This window comes from Colossoma macropomum, unplaced genomic scaffold (assembly GCF_904425465.1).
Source record: "Colossoma macropomum unplaced genomic scaffold, Colossoma_macropomum, whole genome shotgun sequence".
Classification (NCBI taxonomy): Eukaryota; Metazoa; Chordata; class Actinopteri; order Characiformes; family Serrasalmidae; genus Colossoma; species Colossoma macropomum.
Genome location: NW_023494788.1, coordinates 26,297,467 through 26,319,078, shown reverse-complemented (window position 1 = coordinate 26,319,078; position 21,612 = coordinate 26,297,467). Strand labels below are relative to the sequence as shown.

The 21,612-nt window shown below is 42.1% G+C and overlaps 1 protein-coding gene across 2 annotated transcripts in view; it reads left to right on the top strand.

The window, feature by feature from the left end:
- pcdh19 (protocadherin 19) overlaps positions 1-21,612 on the top strand; it is a 60,194-nt gene that overhangs the window by 12,260 nt on the left and 26,322 nt on the right. The window lies entirely within an intron of this gene.

Here is a 21,612-nt window from a genome sequence, read left to right as displayed (position 1 = left end):
AGAAAAGCCATAATAATCTCTGTGACTCATTGATTTTAAGGCAAAGTTGTTCTATTTAAAGACCAGGGGAACTGTATGGTACACACACTTAGATGAGCCACATAGCAGGTGGGCATAGCCAGCAGGCACAGCCCCCGCTGCTGAGCTACATCTTTATATGAGAGAGGACATAAATATGTCATAATAACCAAAGGCAGCCAATGGCGCTTCCTGGGGCCACCAACCTCTGGTCGGCATGAGCGCATGCAGGCTGCAGCTGCGGTATCAAAACATGGGCGAACCGACACAGGGCGACATGAGAGCATCTGCACAGCTCTGAATACATACGCTGGCTGCTGAGGCTGAGCGGCAGGCCAGCACACTGAGGACAACAAGCAATAATGGCAGAGTCACAAAACAACAGGGAGAGGGAAGGAAGGAAAATACATTCATGATATTCCGTTCTTTTTTTAGCCATGCAGTCATCTTTTTTTCCCTCTCAATAACCTTGACTATTTGAAGAGGAAAATAAAGCGAACCCCTGATTTCTACAAGGGTCTTTTTCCATAAAGCAGAACTGTGACTGCTCCGCTCATCACACTCTCTTTGCCTCCTAAACAGAATTTTCAGTTCAGTGCAGGCATCTCCATGAAATTGTGCACTGCACCTGAAAATGCGAATTTAGGCCTTCACCTACTTGCTCGAGTTCAATGACAAAAATTAAATAAACATATACATAACATGGAAGGGAATGCAGGATCCATTGAGAAATGTGACATTAGTTTTACACTTAAATAATGTTTTATAATTTAAATTTCATATATCGCATGCGTAGAAAGAAAAGTGAGTGAGTGGGCTTTTCAACATTTTAGACGAACAAGCTAATCTGATTAATTAAAGTTTTGTCAAGCCAATATAAGTCATTTAAACAAACCTGTTTAACTCGGACATGTCTTACATACCAGGAAACATAGTTTATCTCAGCAACACGCCTCTCACACCAATGAGTCAAATGTTATTCTGAATTCCATTGAAGCCTGAAAACTAGATGTGGATATGCTCGCAGGTTATATAGCTGTGATTACACTTTAACTGGTCTGCGTCCATTTGTGTTGTCTTTCTTTAGTTCTTTAAGGTGAAAAGATCTGTGATTGAGTGAGATGTACTGTTTTACCATATATATATATATATATATATATATATATATTTCACCTGCAAAAATGGAATGAAACTTAAACTAGAGAATAGACGATAGAAGAAAACTGATTTTTCTAAATGCTCTTTAAAACAGAAACGCATCTTAATCTGTTATAACTGAAAAGCATTGTATATTTGGGGTTTAGAAACCTCCTGCTGCTCCTCATGTTAAATGAAAATCCATTTGGCTCACTTTTTGGCTTCCTTTGAAATTCTTTTCATTAAAAAAAACAAAAAACAAAAAAGGCAAAAAAAAGAAAATGTGCATTTGGAAGAGATCAAGCACAACAGAATATTTTTCACACTTTCCCAAAGCAACACTTAATGTGTGATACTGCTGAGATTTTCAGTGGGAAGATGGAACCTGTGAAAGCAGTCCTGATGGAAATCTCGCTGGCCAGAGAAAGATACAGTTGAGGCCCACAAGAGAGAAAAATAACTTCATTAAATGATTCTTTCTGTCTCTCTCACTCGTTCTCTCTCTCGCTCTCTTTTCTCCCTCTCAGCCTCATCTCTCATTAACACAGATTTAGCTGCCAGCGCTGAAAATGCCCGCAGTTAAATTAATAGGATGGGAAAGGTCGGCCTACATTCCTTAGCACGAGCCATACCAGTTGTTATTGCCACAGGGAGTGTGGAAAGGCAATTTTTTTTAACCATATACATTTCATCGCCATGCCACTTAATATGTGCAAATACATTCCCCTCCGTTACATTAGGGGTGGCTGCTCCGACATTGCTCAATTATTTCAGCAAAGTGCGCAAGCTACGCGCTCACTGACGTTACGCGTGGAAGAAGTGGCAGAATGAAAGACAATAAAGCTGTGTGATGCGGAGTGGATAATCCCTATAGGCTACAGCCGACTGAAAGTGGCAATAAGTGCCATTCATGACAGAAACTGTGCTTCTCAGATAGCTAGCTCAGCTGTAAGCAACGAGAGTTAGAGACCTTGGAAAAAAAAGTTATTTATTTATTTATTTATTTTACATTGAGATCAAATGCAAAGACCACAGCAGATCCTCACAGTAGTCATTATGTCTTTTGAGCACTCAATGATGAAGTGTCACTTGGTGATTTTTCTCCAATGCAGGGGTGGAAAGGTACTCATTAACATTTACAGCTAGTTGCACTTACGAAAACTGATTATGAATTCATTTGCAGCTCTCCCATTCATCTCTGGTTACATCACTCGGCTAACAGTATGTTCTCTGACCCCCGCTATAGAGAATGATGTGCCAATGTGCCAACTCATTCAGAGAAGTGGCAAGGCCATTGTGCAGCATGGCAACTCAGAGAGGGGAGCTTACTTACTGCAAAATCATATTTTTTCAGGGTAAAATAAATAAATAAATAAATAAATAAAAACTCAGACGTGCGCAGAGAAGAGAGTGACCTTTTAAATTACCCTGTTCCCTCTGCCCAAAACTAAAAGGAAGTCAGGAGATGCTGGCTTTTTTTTATCTCCTCTGCAGCCGCACCAAATGCCAGCTCCTGCATGTGTTATCATAAACGAGAGGAATATGCATGAAGCTTGAGCTGCTCCCACAAACGAAAAACATGTTGTTTCCTGACATGTTTAGAAATCCAAAAAGACCCTGCGTTTTGTGCCGCTGCTCCTTTTCTCAGATTAATATCAGTGTTCATAATTGTTTGTGTATTGATTGCCTCTGACTCCTGGCTTCCATACGCAGTTGATAAAAACCTATGATGTATCGAGTCAATTACACATCAAGAGCAGCTTGTTATTCCTGGCCTCTACTCTTTTGATATTAATGAATATATAAATACAGAGTCTAAAATCCTAATCAAACAGCAACTGGACTGTGTTTCCTCTAAGATTAATTCTGTTTTCCCCGCGTTTACTTTCATAACAGTAAGCAGCTACCCCCCTTGTCTCATCGTTCCATGATTGCATTGGATCCTGTGCTGTTTGTCTAGGTAGGCAGCCTGCGCTGACTTTTGTGGAGAGGCGGCTTAATGAACAGAGAGATTGTTGGCAGGGCCGGCGGTAGCGCTGTAGATGCGTGGCTGGGAAAACAGCAGGCCAACGTAATTGTGCATTGTTCATCCACAGAACAGGAGGCAGAGCATGTAATGAGCTGTAGCACTCGCTCACGCCTGGCCTAATGGACTATGACCAGCACCATTCCTTCTAAGGGCCTTAGCCGCTCCCGTCGTATCCGTGGCTCGATCCATCCTGCGCCGTCCAGGCCCCACAGCCACTCCCTTCATTTCTAGCTTGTTTGGTTCCTGAACATGTTGTTTTAGCTCTTCATTCTGAATAACAGAACTTGAAAAGCAGGCAGATAAACAATTCTGAATTTCAGGGAGGGAAAAAAATGTGCTGATGTTAGTTGGGAGATGTTGAGATGCCGTTTCTGTTTGCTTTATTTATTTATTTTTTCTCAGTGATCCTGTTTTGCATTTTGATTACTCTAGTCCCTTGAAAGTAATTCAAGTAGGCCTACTTCACTGATTTGTTTCCCCATGACTTTCAGGGTAAAGGCCTTACTAGCTTTTTCTAGCCATGAACTGCAGGATATGTTGCTTCACCCAGGGCTCACAAGGACACCCAAACAAACTTAAAAAAGAGAATTTCAAACATTTTTATCAGAGATCAGGATGTGGCAGCAAAGAAAAGTGCAGGTCTACCATGCAGTGGAAGGTAAAAGAGAGTTTTAAAGTGGTCAAAAAGGCATTTTCTGAGAGCGGTCTGTTAGACACAATGGAAAGGCGCCTTGACACTCCCGTCACGTCCAGAGTTTGACGTCCCGCAGCCAGAGAGCCGGAGTTAATGAATGAGATCGGTGTGCTCTGATTCGCTGCTCTGTTCCTGTACGCTGTGCTTTCAGCAGGGGCTGTGGCCTCCCTAACTACTCACTGACGAGGCAGCTGTTCTCTGAGAGAGAGAGAGGGAGAGAGAGAGAAAGAGAAAGAAAGAGAGATGGACTACATGAGGTTGACGAGTCTTGTTTCTCAGCTCTATTGACGAGGGTCTTAATATGTCCTAAGGGTCCACGGGAGCAGGTCACTATGGAGCTGCGCTGGGCTGAGCTCTCTTCGTCCTTAACTTCTGAGGCTTCATTAGCCTAAAGCAGTCTGACAGGGGCCGTTATGGTAAAAAACATGCAGTCCCTTGCATGGACACACCCAGAACAGTGCACACCGATTGGCTACAAATAATGCTGGGAGAAAGCGGGGGGGAGGAGTGCTGTTCCCTGTTGGTATCTTGTTTATTATGTCTTGGGTGTGTCATATAACAAATAGAGGGAGACAGTTTTCTCTCTGGGGTTCTTAGCCTCTCCCCAAAGAGTATGATTAATTGTTATTGTGCTCTATTTTTATGTGGCGCCCCCTGAAATACATAGGTGTAGGTAGGCTGACAACACTGCCTCAGGCGCACTCTGACAATGTTTGCTTTATGGTATTTTCATATTTTATGGCCCCTGCTGATTTAGCTACTCCAGAACACTGCTTGCCATTAGATATAGTACTGGTGCACTCTCTGGTGGAGTTTAAACAGTGTGACGAGCCTTCTCAGTCAGCAACAGCCCTGCATGTTTTTACCTGGGCAGAGTTGCTAAAGTTCAATATTACAGTGTTTTCCAAGGATATACTTCATGGTATATATTTGGAAATTATTGTGACATTGAGTTTTTACTGCTAGTCAAAATGCTTTTCATGAACTTAAAGATATTTTGATCTACAGGCATAAATGCTTTAAAAGCTGCTACCTAGCAAATATAAATACTGTAGGTCATGTTCATTTATTTCCCAATGTAAATTTTGGAATTATTATTTTCTTTTTGGAATGCTCCCCAACAAGTAGTTTTTAGCAGCTAACGAGGCATGTAGAACTCCTTCATTCCAGGTGGCTGCTAATGAAGCTGCAGGAGTAAAGTTGATGTCAGGGCAGCGACAGAGTACTGTAAAGAATCTAAAATATAAGATTTTTTTTTTCACATGCATAATTCCATGTGTCATAGTTTGAAGCTCTTTTATTATTTTATTATATTGAAATTAGTAAAATATTATACAAAAAGTAAGGAAACATTCTAAACTTTTGGCTGGTTGTGTAGATTTTAAGCTGTTTTTTAAACCATTTAATGAACTCATTCTCCTGAGGACTGCTACCATATGCCAAACCTAAATCAGCATGATTTGGTTGAACAGTTTTGCTCCATTGTAAATAAATAAAATAAAAGTAGTATTTATTCCATAAAACTGCACTAAAGTGAACCTTACACAGTTTTGTAGAGGTTAACCAGACATAAATCAGGTTTGTAGTTGTCATGTAGGATATCACATCACTCAATGTTTAAAAGTTCGGTTATGTTTATGTATGGGAATACTGCTGTCTTCCTGTGCTTTTCACAAAATAAGCCAATAAATGGACAACATCAACATGGGTTTTTACCGTCACTGGGGGATGTTACCACAGTAACTCAATTAACTCATCACTGGGCACAGTATTCTTTCAAAGCAATCTAAAGGGCACAGCAAATGATATACATTGCAGTTATCTTAAAGCTTCTTTACCGCTATCAGTACTGCTGTAACTAAAAGTCAGTACTGTTGTGTGACCCCATTACCAGCATCCTGGAATACCACTCAGCACTAGAAGGTGGTCTACACAGCTTACGAGAGACAGTCTTTGCCAGACCAAGAGGCATGGGAGTGGCTTCCGCTCTGACTTTTCATCCGTACGCGCCTTAGTAATAATTACTCGGTGGGCCTAAGCCCAGATTTGGCCTTGTTTTGCCTAAGACAACGGGGATGGGTCTGCCTGGGTTCACTCTGGCTCCGAGGCATGTCTGAGGCTTAGCTGCTGGATGATGGCACCGAATGCCAGGTGGGGAGAATGCGAGACAATGGGAAGGCAGCCCCGCAAGGCCAGCTGGGGGAGAATGTGGAGAGGAGAGGGGCTTTTTGGCTGCTGCGCTACCTGAACCACCCAGGGCTCTACTTACTGGGTTGGAGATGGAGAGAGAGTGAGTAAGAGAGGGAGAACGAAAGAGGTAGAACGAGAGAGAGAGGGAGATTCTAATTATAACCCTCCAGCCACTGTGTTGTGGTGGGCTACGCCAGGCTCCAGCTTGCATGAGCAACTGCAGAAAGCTGACTTTTGGTTTAATTTGGAGGACTAGCAGTAATCCAGACTAAGTCTCTTAAAGCTGCAGCTTCCCCTCTGTCGGATTACGGGGCTGTCTTTAAAAGGATAAGAGCTGCTTATCAGTGCTTCCCTCAACACTTCTTAGCAACTTCAAAAATATATATTTATACCAAAGAGGACTGGTTACAGTCAAATAACACTGCTGGATATTTGGGTTTATGGCCTATGTCATTGAGATTATGCGCACATCTAACAATCCAGATCAAAACACATCATAAAAAAGGAGCAAAATTCACAGGGACACAATGGTTACAATCAAGGTGCTAAACGCAAACATTCAGTAGAGCATAATTAAGCACTTTACATAGAAAAGAAATGTCCAGCTGTTGTGTAACATCTCTACCGCTGCCCAATAGGATGTTGCTGGCCTAAGAATTAAACTTAGATATGAATATCCAAATGCACACCAAAGGCAACGCCATCATCAAAGCCATGTTTTGAAATTAGCACGTCGCATGAATTTATCTCCGTTCTCAATAGCACAGGCTTTCAAACAAGCTCAATCTGTTAGTTGTTTGCTTAGCTTTTAAAACATCCCCTTCCCTTGCCAGGATGTAGATTGACATGAATGGATATGAAATACCTTTCAGTTTACACTTTAAATAAATTCCCCATTTGGAGTGATGGCGAGGCGGTTGAAGATTTATTTACTCTTTTGTGCACCAGCTTGAAATAAACATTTGTGAAGTGGCTAACTCTTAGATCTGGGTGAAACTTCATGACAAATACTTTTTTGTTTATTTGTTTTGTTGTACAGATGCAGAGAGAAAGGAGAGGGATGATACTCCCTCCAATTTAGCCCTGTTTGTCTGAGACATCGTTAATGAAGTGTTACTTTTTGTCTCCTTTGTTTTTTGGCTGACTGGCTGTCAGAGCTGGTGGGGGAATAGACACCAATCTAGCACTTGTCACCATACAAGTTGTTTGAAATCGCATGAAAGCAAGAGGCTGTCATTTATCCCAAAGGGGTGGAGAGAGCACAAGAGGGGACTTTAGGAGAGAGAGAGAGAGAGAGAGAACAAACCAGAAATAGCAGTGCCAGTATGCACATACTTGTTTACAAGGTGAGATCTTTTATTAACTCCTCTCATTAACCCTATGTGCCCCTGTGAGACCACGTTTTCCACAGAGAGAAGAGTCGCTTTCTGCCACCCTCACACATGACAAAAATAAAACAGCGAACACAATTGATAGAAACAGATCTTGAAAAGCAAATGCAAACAAAGAGATTAAACAAGAAAATCTCATGTTACTGTTGTGAAACAAAATCACTCTTTCAGTTCAAGCCATGATAGAAGAGTCTGTCAGCAAAATAAGATTAGCTACAGTATTGCTGCTGTGTTAATTACGAAATAGATTTTAGACATCAGCTCTGTTATGAAACTGGCGAAGCGGTTATTTGGAAATTCACAGAAATTCTATCACACTGGATTTGCTATGTCTTCATTACTGTTCTTTGCTCCTACTGGAACACAGTGGACAGTTTCCTTTTACATCTCGCAGCCCATGTCCTCCTTGTATTGTTTGGGTTGACCTTTGCTGCAGTCCCTCTAATTATCTCCATCAGTGGGAGCCTGTTAACCAGGGCAGTAATTATATCACATTTATGTGAAGGGATGGATTCACCAGTCTTGGCAGTCCAGTCAAAGCTACAGTCAATATGCATACTCTAAATTTAGACAGTTGATTTTGCTAATGATAATGGAAATAATAATGATAACAATCCTCCCATTAATTAAAAAAACACCATTAACAAATTGTAACAGAATAATCAAATTCCCAGTATGTATGATTATTATATGGGGGGAAATTAGTGGATCTCTGTAGCCAGATAAGAGGAAGAATAATAAAGAAAATACTAATCAAAGCACGAAAGATGTGTTTCATCCCTGTAATTACCTAAGTGCAGATGATATTAATTTTCATCAAACTTCTTTCCATAGATGTGTGACAACCTCATCTCAGAGAATGATGTTCAAAGATTCCTTAAATGGCTTGTTAAGCTGGCGCTCAGGACCCCAGGTGTCAGATCTGTGCTGCTTGAGAGAAAAACACCAAAGGAACTGATCAGTCTCAAAGCTCAAACAGAGCTGAATGGGGACATTTGGAATGCTCTCTTGGCTTCTGTGGGTCTCCTGTAATGAGTTTAAGTGAGGCCCAATTATTCCGCTTGCCATCAAAACAAGGGGGAGGGAGATTGTTTTCTTCTTTTCTGCTTTGTCTTATAGAAGTTTCTTTTGATGTAAAACTGACTGCGTTATGCACACGTTTTGTACTGAAGAGACGTATATTCAGTACTGTGCAAAAATCAGAGACCTCCCTTCATTTGTTTCATTTCCAGTCAAAACAGAAAAAAATATTCAGACAGCATCAGTAAACAGAAGCAGAAAATATCTCTTTGACAGAAAATGACACAGAAGCATTAACAATTCAATATAATATCAGCAATTTCGGTATTCAGTGAAGCCACCCTTTTCTTTTATGACAGTTTCCATTCTGTTCAGGAGACTTGCTTTCAGTTTTTCAAAGAAGTCTGCAGGGATATTTTTCCAGTCTTGGTTGGTCAGTCTTAGAAGTTGTATTTTCTGCTTCTTATAATCCAAGTAATCTTACACACGTCATTTTGTTAAAGTCTGGGCTTTGGGGGGGGGTCAGTACCTTATTCTGCGAACACCAGCAGCTTTTTTGTTTGCAAATTTTCTTTTAACATCTTCTTGACAGCTTCACATCCTACACATCTGTGGCACTGACCAGTGGAAGGACAGACAGGAACACCAGTGGATTTTTTCAGAAGAGTGGAGCTTGATTTTCTCCCATTTCTCACAGTTGAAAGCTTTTAAATACTCTTTATCTGATGGTGTCAGTTTGGGTGGTCTACCAGGTGAGGCGTGGTTGTTAGGAGTCCCATTTTCTCTGTATTTTTTATAAATTTTGGAAACTCATTTTTCCTCTGATCTCCTCAAAAATGCCACCTGCATATTTCTGATGAAAAACTTCTTATTGGCCATTTTGTGTGACAATAAATAAATGAAGATTGGTCTCTTCTGTGGCACTTTTGTCCAGTGCCATATATCTTTGCTAAAGTAATTGAGACTAGTATTACTGAAATGGTATCTTTATAGGAAAAGGAAAGCATGTTCTTAATTTAGTGTATGTTTATTTTTTTCCAAGTAGTTGAAATAAAGTGTGAAAGGCTGCTGCTATTTTCAAATGGTGTTCATGTAGTTACATGTGCTGTTTGAGCTTTCTTGCAATACAGCTGCATTCTTTTATTGCATGGTACATTGGCTTCCTCACTGAGCCTGTCACCTAAAGTAAATGCTGAGGATACTCTCCACTACACTGGCTACTCTGACTGCATCCCGCCATATTTCCTCTGAGAGTCGCAGCAAATTACACCACAGGAGGAGGGAGACGTCCCTGTCACACTGCACTCTTCCATTCCTCATCTGGGGACCCTACTGCTTTTCTCCTCTGCTTGTATTTTTAAGTCCTTTTATGAGCATTGCACTAGAAAGTTGACATCAGACAACTGGGGAGATTTTTCCACTTTTTCATTCAGAACATCTTACAGATGATGAGCAAAGACCACAGTTGGAGACCTAAGGTCTCCAACTGTGGTCTTAGCTCATCATCTTTAAGATGTTCTGAAAGGAAAAGCAGAGAAATCCTGTTTGACGTGAAGGCACAGAAGAAGCTCAGTTGAATAGGATATGGCAACACATAAGCCTGTAATTGACTGTAGCTCAGGAGGTCCTGTGTAAGAGGAGATGAATAACATTATCCTCCACTGCGCAGAGACAAAGAGCACAACTCTGCCGATCTGCATCTAAACAGATAAAAATCGAGCCCAGAGATATGTTTGCAGCTGATAAAGTGTTATGCATATGCAAAGCACACACACACACGTACACACACAAACACTTTGATAAGAGACAATTATGCCAAGTTGTTTACGGCAGCAGAACAAAAGGATTTCTGGTCCTCATTTCAGGGAAGTCATGGTGGCGAGAGAAGCACACAAGGTGTGTTATTAGTTTCAAATGAAAGACGGAACTTCATTAGTTGTAGGCGAACCAGATGCACCCTCCGCCAAGCGTACACAAGGCCTTTATCTATGCCTATGCAGATGTGCACAAGCCACTGTCGCTGGGGTCGCGGTGACCTCTCAGCCGTCTGCTGTTGTTTTCTGTGACCACCCCGCTTCTCCCGAGCTTTTCTCCCCCTTAAACCTGTTTGTCCCCAAAGAAGATCTAATACAAATTAAATTAAAGCAAGTCAGTGCAGATAATCCCAGTGTGTTTGGGCTGCTGTAGCAGCGTGGGGTCAAGCCCACAGCATCTGGCCCCCTCTCGCCACAGCTAGCATGCAAGCTGCTCTGCTCTCTCTGGGAGTCAGTACACCGACTGGCCTACTGAAGAGTGTGTGCATGCATGTGAGTGTGAGGGTGTGTTTGAGGTGTAAACAGGGAGGGTTATATAAACAATTTGAAGTAGTCAGTGAAGGGAATTTTGTGTGTTAAGAACCTTATGAAATGTGTTTTATTTTTTTCCCAATTTCAAGTTTTCTCTTTTATTAGAATTTTTTGGCACAAAATTTTTACTGGTTTTATGTCTAGATTCCATGATTCTGTCCATGTTCTCCATATCATGGAAGTCATAGGGTCCTGTATTTGTGTGTCAGATGCATATAGTCATATGCAAAAGTTTGATCACGCTCACTCAAATTACATGTTTTGTTGATTTTCTAAGTGAAAATAAGTAAACACACCCTTTACGGGTAACAAAATGAAATATGGCATTTTTCTACATATTTTATTGCACAATTTTCTGTTTATTTTTTGAGTTCCACATTTTACTTTTTTCCAATAGAATAAATTCAGCAAATACACAGTGTGTACTCTATAGAGGATGTGTACTTATTTTCACTTTGGAAAATCAACAAAATTTGACCAGAGGCACCCACACTGTTGCATACGACTGTAGCTACAGGGGGGCCTGAGGGAGCCAAGGTCCTCCCACTTGAAAGCCAGAACCCTGCCCCCCCCAGACTCCGTTCTCCAGTGCCAGCAAAAAATGTGAACGTAGAATTAGATTGCTCCACAGAACTTAGCTGAGTTGTGCTACTTACTATAGGATATTTACTTAGCTAACATGTAGAACGGGCCATAGTAAAAAAAAAAGTTCAATACTGTGAGAAAACAAAGGGAAAACTGCAGTTTTCAGTCATTCGCCTCCTAGACATCTACTCCCAATGCTGTAAAAGTTAGGACTCTGGTTAATTAGCCTTTACCCGCTGTGGTATTCTAGCAGTTGTTGTAGTAACTAAAGTTAGCCAGTTAAATGTAAAGTAAACAGTTGGGTGTTGTGTTTAATATTCATTCACAATGTTTTTAGCTGTAATGAAGCTGGCTAGTTTTTGTCATCCTCCCTATAGATGTCTCTGGGCTTTAATGCTTGCTAGCTGGCACCCCCCAATCTGTAAGCAGGACCCCCTAAAATGAAATTCAGGCTGCATAACTAGTGAGTGTATGTGTGTTGGTATGCCTGTTGTATAGGGGTGAATGAGAGAGATGTTAAAAGTGTGGACCTGTGTGTATGGACCATATATTTAGCTGTTTGTGGGAACCAAAAGTGAACATATTATAGGCACATTTGGATGGTTTTTATTTGGAAAAAGCTTTTGTTTTAGGCTTTTTTGCTGTTTGCTTACATTTTATGTATGTTTTTATTTGTATTTATATTTCAAATGCAGATTTTACTCTAAAAAGTCATCAAGCCTAATGATTTCCTTTTGGTTAGGGCTGGGTTAGGTGTAGCACAGCAGCATCTAGCCTAATACATAAGACAATAAAAATAAAAAATATTTTATTAAAATAATTCATTCCTATATTCACATTACAGAAGCATCATGCACAATTCCACAACAACAACGAGTTTATAGCCCACAACGATAGGAATATAAACCTGTCTGTGTGTGCATGTTGGTGTGTGTTACAATGCATCATGAAAACTGTGAGTGCTCATTTGCATCTATTTGTTGAGAGTAAAAGAGTGTGTAGTGTGCCGTGTGGTGTGCAAAGTACACAGCAAATTATACGCTGCTGTAAGGGGCAAGCATGGTAAGAAAATGGCATTCAAATCTATGTTCACGCTGGAAATAGTGGAACACGTGGGATACGTGCTGGAATTAGCTCAGTAGCTTTATTCCCGGGTTCTGTTCGACGCCTAGTGTAATGGCATGAGAGGACATTACTGTTGCGATGCTGATAGCAGGCTGTCGGCGCGCTGATTGCAATCTGCTCTTCATTCTACAGATGTGCCAGTGACGTGCGGCGAGGTAATGCGCTCCTCTCAATCCTGCCGCTGACAGCTGCCTAAAAAGACCATCCCGAATATTAGGCAGCAGATGCGCTCAGCGTGGCTAAATCGGACCGCTAACTAGACTTCCATTACTGGATCATGAGTTGTACTGATTGGGTCAACCTGGTTGTGGTTAGAGCAAGCTTTTTAGGCCCCCATCTGTCTATTAGAGTGCGGCAGCGCTTTCCCAGCACCCAGCCTGCTCCTGGCCAGCAGCGCTGCTGTGCACGGCTCGTGTTTGAAGCATTGGCAAGATAGCGACGGCATTAGCCATCATGCTCAGAGTTTAGGGGGAGGAGGGTGGAGGGCAGCGTCGTCTGTGTGTATTTGCCTGGAATTCCCAGCCAAGGGCCATGCCTGCCAGCACCAAGCATGAGATAAACATCATTTGTTTGAGCAAATGGGCCAGGGGTGGAACGATTAATGAAAGATGATGAAGTTCCACCTGTATCCCTGAGTACTGCTTCCTGTTTGCTGGAGCGACGCTGCCGCGTCGGCGCGAGCTCTGACTCATCCGTTAGTGAGCGTCAGATTAAGGGATGTCAATAGTGGGACTGACTCAATTCATCTTGTTGAGGGAGAGAGAGAGAGAGAGAGAAACAGTAGAGCAGAAAGAGAGATAGCAGAGACAAAAAGCAGAGAGAGAGAGGGAGAGAAACAGCAGAGTGAGAGAGTACTGCATTTGTGAGGTGCCTCAGAGTCTGTAATGAGCTTCTGCTATTCTCTGTCTAGCATAAAAAATAGCCTGAAAGATGCCTTGTCATGGAGATGGGAAGCGCCAGAGCTTTTGAGTAGGGTGGGGCCTGAGCAGAGTTGGTGGGGGGGGTGGGGGGGGGTGGGGGGGTGGGGGGGGTGTCTATTAGATATCCCAGTGGCGCTGACAGATATTTGAGAGAAGCGACCCTGAGGTGTCGTATCATTATTTTGGATCAGAGAATCAGCCAAGTATTTGATTTACACTCATAACAAAAGCAGCATCCAAAATGGATGAACCCTCGCTCGCCGCAGGAGCCTCAGTGCGGGGATATTACATTGATGTAAAGGTGTTCACATCGCTCATCTCCCTTCCCCCGATCTTACTGCGCCTGTTACAGAGTGAAAAAGAGAGTGAGAGTGTATGAGTGAGAGCAAGAGAGAGAGAGAGAGTGCAGTAAAATGACTGTGCTGTAACTGTAGTGTAGGAATGCCACTCAGTCTCCACTTCTCCCTCACCACATAGCTCAGCATCGCTGCTCTGGTCATTTGGCATGGACAAGTGGGCTGGATTAAGTGGGCCTAAAATAAAAATGCCAGAGATGTAACAAGTTGGGCCTTTTAAGGCTTTGGATTACAGGGAAAATATTCACTAAAGTCGGTGGAATGATTTGGACATTAAATTACACTGGAGACTTTCCTGCAGTTAAATTGGTTGACTGACAGGAGCCGTGACCAAAACAGAGCCGCCTGCCACTAATTCGACTGGAAAGCACGCACACTCGCTAACAGCCCTGGCACGTCATGCCTGTTGCCGGGAGAGTTGCAGGGCTTCTAAAGCTGCCTGGATTAGCGCTGGTGGCACTTCCCGTAGTGCAGAGGAGGAGGAGGCGGGGCTTCTGCTCACTGTACCTGTCGCAGGTGACACCCAGAAGACATGTGGAGATTCCTGGGACGAGGGGGCGTGAAAAATTCCTTGTCCCCACGTCTAAATTAGCAAGAAATCCCCAAGGCCTGCCTCCAGGAATTCACCGCCATTTGGGTTTGATTAGGTTCCATGGGTTTAAAGAAAAGTAAGCCGATTTATCCTTTGAAAAAGCGAAGCGATAGCCAAGTTTTTTTTCCCTCCCCCTTTTAGCATGTAAAACCCCAAATCTTAATCTTATTGCTTTATTCAGTTCTCCTCCAGAATAGCCAAACAAATTGTGTGCTTTTAAAACACAAATACTACATACTTTCACAATAATAATTACATATTACCCATTATATAGTGAATTGTATAGGTGGGATGTGATTGCTGTGGCTAACCTACTCAAAACAAGCCGCCACTCTGTCTACCTGACACCACAAAGACCCACAAAAAAAACACAGGTGCTATCTAATTACTCCATCCAACCACGCGAGCAGGGAGAGGCACCACTACAATAATTTAGCAGTTCGTCAACAACCAGCATAACAATATCAAACTTCCTGTTGATATGCAGATGTGCCTGATAAGCTTCATGATTCGAATTGCTTTCACAGTGCTAAAACGGAAAGGGCTTTGACTTAGGATGGCCCTATGAATTATTAATACTGTTGCTATTAATGTATGTATAATTAATCACATCTTAACTGACTGCAGGCAAATGGAGTCTATAACCCTTAGCCTTATGTAGATGGAGTCTATTACAGGATCAAACACAAGGGCATTCTCTCTGTTTCTCTCTCTCTTTCTCTCTCTCTCTCTCTCTCACGCTCTCTCTCTTCATGTGTTTATGACGCAGCTGTTGGCTAGGGAAATACACATACGTACTTCCTTCGTTAATGTGTGTGGATTGTGTGATTGTCTTGTCAAAAAGGAGGTATTTTCTTCAGTCCACTGGGAAAGTAAGATTAATAGAATCAAACAGGAAGAGGTATTGTGTTCATGGATCTGTGACAGTTTGTTTCCTTAGTCCCATAGATCCCTGCTACATTTATTAGAACATTGTCAATGGAATAAACAGCTGTCCCGATATATACATACAGTCACAGGCACAACCTTGTAACTCCTTTTGTAACTCTGTTTGAAAACACCAGCTGCCTCTAAATCGTGTGAAAATTTCACAATGAAAAGGCAAGTGGTTTAGATTTACATGGATTCCAGGTAAAAGTTTGTCATGAAGTGTTCACACAATATAAATGGCATATATGTTCTCACAAGATGTTTAAAGGTTGATGTTTCCATAGGTTTTATACATATATTTATATACATATGTATATACAGGATGTGGAAATTTTATCAGGGCAGTAAGCATTTATTTGTTTACAGAAATAAACAAATAAACAATTACAAAAACCTTAACCATTTAATTCTTAAGGAAGCTTAGTATGGCTGTGGTGCACCAAGAAGTCAAAACCCAAACCTGTTTTCTTTCAACTTCTATATTTTAATACAACCAGTCAAAGGTTTAGACACACCAACTCATTAAAGGGTTTTATTTAAAGACTGATTAGCCAAGTTATGTATTAGATGATACCTACACAAAACTACAAACAACAAAGTGATAAAATCTTATTCGTGTTACTTGTAGTTATTCTAATATTAGTGTCTTTTTCTGTGCAAATTAAAGCTTACTGACCAGTTAAATAGCTTTTTAAATATAATTTTCTCAGGTGCCTAAAAAAGTACTGAGTGTATAGTTCCTTTTAAAGCATAAGCTAGTAATTGATCACCTTTGTAAAAAGCTGAATTCTGAATGGAGTGAAACATTTGCTGCAAATGTACAGGTGACAAAGTGTTGTAAGGATTGCAGTGGTATGACAGTTTATTTGTTACCATGGCTCCTGCTGTAATTGATTGCTGATTTGCGTTTGCAGGCAGCCAGTGGCTATTAAATGCAAACAAGTCCTCATATTCATCACAACTCCCGCAGCCTGGGAAGAAAATAGAAGAGTGTAATCTCATCCAGTAGCCAGGGTAAGCCTCGGGCACTTCTTCACCCCTTTTACTGCTGAGCCTCCCTGAGGGCTCGCACGTTCTGGAAAGGAAGGGGAAATCTATAATCTAACAGATGGCAGTAGATCTATGGGAAATTCTATAATCGGGGGGCTGGCAACATAACACCAGGCTGATGAGAATTTTCTTCTGCCGAGGGAGCATGATAAACCTGCTCCTTGCAGGTATGCCACTTGAGGAAAAGGCAGGAAAACGAGAGCATGGTGGTCTGTGATTGGTGTTGTGGGTGCGGAGTGGGGTGCCTAGCCAAGCCAGCAGTAAGAGAGCAGCTGAGGATGAGCGCGACTGTACAGGAGTGACAAGAGAACGCTTGTCGAGTTTTTGAGAGTGGGCACAGGAGTGAAAAAAGAAAAAAAAGGAGGAGAGAAAGAGAGGGAGCGAGAGAGTGTGAGCGAATAGCAATGTCTGGGAGGAGTGACTCAGTGTTGAAATGCAGCTTCACCGTGTGAGGGGTGTTAGATGCCAGTGGCTGTGAGGCTCCCCAGCCCCATTCACATAGTCAAACAACAAATACACACACTCTTCTCCGCAGCTCTACTGCGGCATTGCATCAGGAGGGATCGGCACATCTCCTAAGCCTGCGTGTAGAATCCGCACAGTGTTTGTGCCAGCGCTCTCGCAGCCACCCTCATACAGCAGAACCTGGCTGCCGTCTATAGCTTTTGTTATTTATAATTTAGAGTCCTGTGCTGCCTTGCCTTTCCTTCATGCTGAGCCCTACTTGCTATGCTCTTCCTGTGAATGAGTATCTAAACAACAGGCCTCATTATGTGTACCATTTCCCTCCCTGCACTCTGGGGAACTGTGTGAATAAGCCCTAAGATGAGTCAAGAATGAGGCTCCAAATGAAGCGGTGAACACCAATCAGCTATTAAAATTAGGAAATGGAATGGGTTTGCTTTAATTGAGGACCTTCGAGTTTTCTCCTCTATTTTCCCTCCTGCTTTATTTAATATGTGCGCTGCTGCATTTGTATTCCACTGGACAGGCTTTCGGCCCTCGGACTCTGACACATCTCATTGGAGAGGCTTGTCGGTAGACCTTGGTGAAAGGGGGTAGAGAAAGCAGCACCGGCTCGTTTATTGTTCAGTGCACATTTTCGTATGCCTCCAACTATTTCCCCTTGTTAACAATTTTAACCAAGGCTTAAAAGTGAAGTTAAGTGTTTTGCTCCCTGAAATAAATTAAAAGGAGATTTGATAGCTATTTTATCTATTGCAGTGGAAACAAGGGAGCAGCCTGATAATTAATAATTTGCCAGTATAGCTCGCTGCTTCAATTAGTTCCTAATTTTATGCATCCTTACATGGGTAAATGCGAGTGAAACTGTACCAGTTGATGTATCAGTCTCAGCAGAGATAATGTTTAACTCAGAGCATAAAGTGTGACAAGTGTATGTGTTTTTTTTTTCTTTTCTCGCCTTTGCCACCTGAGGAAATCAGGGCATAAGTATTGTGCCCCTCCTGCTCGGTCTGCGTCCATGGCCCTGTGCAAGGAACGCACTCACATCAGGACTACGGAACCAATTGTCACGCTGGGAGGAAGGCAAATCAAATCTCACGCCAGCGACTGAGCGAGAAGATTGCTGTTCCTCTCGGCTGGCTGAGGGCAAGGGAGGCTGGAAGAGAGAGGCATGGGGGTGCAGTATAGTTTGGAAAGAAAAAGAAAGGGTTGGGGCAAAGGGTCTCACACACCCCACCTGCTGTCCACCTCTCAACACTCCAGCCTCAGACTGTCACTCCACTCTTAGTGGGCGATTTAGCCTCTCCAGGTGCACTGGCTCCATGCTGGATAAAGCGCAGCGATAATTACTGGGATAGAATGACGCTGGCTACTGAACTGGGCTGCTCGGATCATAACAACACATTGTAGAACCTGATTAAGTAGCCATTTGCGGCTGGCTTGCCGTATTTTAAGTGGCCCTTTTCCTATGGCCTGAAACTCGACCTCCGGGAAAGAAATATTGACATGCCCTGACTCTCCAAGCAATTTGACGGTGGTCAGCGGTGGAGGCATGAAATACATTTCGTTACAGGAAGCAGCCTCTAATGCATAGAGTTCCTGTTCTCTAGCATGTGGCCTGCTCAGGGCACTTCCTAAAGGCAGAGGGTTATGCCCTGTAGAGTAAGCCATAGAATTCATTATTGCTCCTGCACAGCAAGAATGCACAGACACTGTTAGCTGGACAACATGCTTGCCATTTTTGGTAGGTTTTCTAAAGGATGAGTGCAAACTATGGCCCCATCAACAGAAGTGCATTAATCTCAAGTAACGAGGCATATCTATCAAATCATGGTGCAATAACCAAATTACAGCGATAATGTCCATTTCAATATGGTTGAAATGTTTTTGCCTTTACTGGAGCAGGTTTGGTTGAACTAGAGCAGCATTTGCATAGTAACCCCATTACTTCCAAGTAACAGCACCCGAGAAGCTCATTTTGACATAAGCAAGGAGATCAAGATGTGTTGGCAGCTTTGAGGCTGTTCTTCGTACAACAGGGTCAGCAATTTGCACACCGTAACTGCATTTTAACAAGCCACTCGTCGGTTTTAAGAGTGGCACAGCAGGAGAGCCATGCCTCATATGGGAACACAGTACGATGATCTGGTGTGGATGGGGCTGCACTAGAATTTGGCGCTTCCCTGCGGAGGTAATATTAATGCAGCTCGCCCCATCCAAACCAATTATGGGTCGGCCTCATGGAGGGAGTTATTGGAAAATTTGTATACTGTCTCTTTAATGAAGTTTTCCCCTTGTTACTTGCTCCATAGCCATTCATTAGTCTCTCTGTGGATGGCCGTAGAGATGGAGGGGCTCTATAATGAGTTCTCACAGGGACCAAAGTGGAGCACAGGTGGCATGTTCAACCTAAAATAAATTCTCCATATATATTTATATGCCGACATGTCCTGCAAGAGGACTGAAATAATTGCCTATGCCAATTACTTTGATATTAATGGAGCAGAGCTGGACAGGAACAAAAGAGTGAATCACTGTCTCGTGAACCACAGCGAGAACAAACAGTGTATGCTCTGTGAGGCTTGCTAATATAATGTTAATTAGAATAGCTTTTTACAAATTATCTCCTTGATAACAATGAGTTAAGATTTAATTAGAAAAGCACCAAAAAGAAAAGGGGGAGAAAAAAGAAAAAGAGAGAGACCAGGGCTAACCTTTGGAGAGTCCAGACTGCATCATTGGCTGACAAATCTCAATCAGAGGCCTGGCTAGCCATCACCGGTAATTAAAAATTTATCTGTCCGTGAAGGTAATTAGAGAGCATGGGGGTGAGACAGTACACAGTACCTTATATAATGCTGATTGAAGATATTTTGGTACGCTGGCTGTTCAGAGGTAGACAGGAATATTGTGTATGTGTTTTGTTAGAGAAATGGATGGACTGTGCACAGCCTTAGAAAAACTTGTGTTGCCTTGTAGCCTTGAGTGGCCCTGTTTAGACTTGGAACAAACATCTGATTACAGTAATTAGATCATGATGATTGGATCATCATCCAATCAGCAAACATGGAACATTTACACTAGCCCTTTTCTTGAGATTTGGATCTCATTTCCCAGCACAATATTTCAAGTAGGCTGTGCTATGTTTGAGTCTTTATAAAACATTTTGAGAAATTTAGAGAAAGAAAAAAACAGTTATGTACATTTTATTTAGTAGTCACAACTAAAGCCCATTAAAAAAATAGTATGGGTTAAAATCCAGCCAGGAGTGGTGAGAAAATTGTGTACTGTCCTCCACAGGTGGCAGCAGATTTCTAGCCCTACATTTGAATACACATTGAATGCAAACTTTTTAATGAGAGAAGCAGGAACAATATTGAAAGTTGTGGGTGGTGCATGTGATTTTAAACCATGAGTGTAGCAGGGCTGGCCACAATGCGTCTACACATACAAACAGATCCAATCATAATCCATGCTCAGCTACCTCGGGATCAGAAGAACTAGATTCAGACACATTCTGATCACAAACATGGTTAGACGCGTATTTGGACAACATCCAGATACGGGATGCATTTTAATGCCAAGTCAGCAGTGCCAGTGCCAGACCATAAGCATAAAACAAATCATGCCTTTTTGCCTATTTAACTTTAACAAGCTGCTACATTTATCAAAAAACGCACAGGGTCAAAGTGGGTTATTTGTAAGAGGCTAAACTCACTGCTGTGGCTTCAAGAGCATAGAATTTCACACTGATTCAACCAACCCGTCACTGGCATGCCCTTTTCAGTGGGCATAAACATGTATGGGGTTTCTCAGTGGTAAGTAACTCAAAACCACTTTCCACTAAAATAGACAAAAAACAAGTATGTGTGTTACCATGAACACTGAATCAAAATTATGTTCTACTATGATAGCATATGTTTTTCTTGGAGGCTGGGCTTGGCAAAGTGCTCTGAGGCTTCTGCAGGCTTATCTCTTGGGCAAGTGTTTTTGTCAGAGAGGGGTTCATGCCTTCACTTCCACATGGAAGAGGCCATCCACTCCCTCTTTTATCGTAGTATAAAATGGGAGAAGTTGATGCTGGCAAAGGACGTGGCCTTTGTTCCAATGGAAAACACCTGCATCTTATCAGCATATTGAGTGAGAGAGTACCATCCGACATGCAGAGGAACTTCTCCTTCCTTTTCTGCTTCAACCATGACATAAAGGGTGACTCTAAATGAACATCAAGTGAATATTCCTCCTGTTTACTGCGGCTCTTCTCTCCTATCTTTTCATTCTTTCTTTTACTGTGTGCTGCTGCCAACTCCCATCACCCTACCCTTCCTATGCTCCCTACGAATTCTATAAATGCATGAAAAAAATAAAAAACTGTTGACTGCCAGATGCCTTTGGTTCCTCAATATGGGTCAGAGATCCATCGTATGCAGATCATCAAGGCCTTTTCATCTGCAATTGCAAAGTTAAAAATCCCCCAGCACTCTCTTAATTTCTTCCCCCTCAGATTTATTTATTTAATATTCATACATTAACATCTCTTCTGAAGTGGCATGGAAGGAAAAAGTATATATTAAAAAAAAAGAACACACAAAAAAGGAAACCTTCCTTTCCACTCTCATTCTTACCCTCCCTCTTTTTTCTGTCTCACTCTCTGAGATGCCCTGTCCTCCCTAATGACTCCATTTTGAAGAGTGTGGTCAAACTGAATATGGAGAAGAGAGGAGAGGAGAGCAGAGGAGAGGGAGGTGGAAGTGAGGGGTGGGGG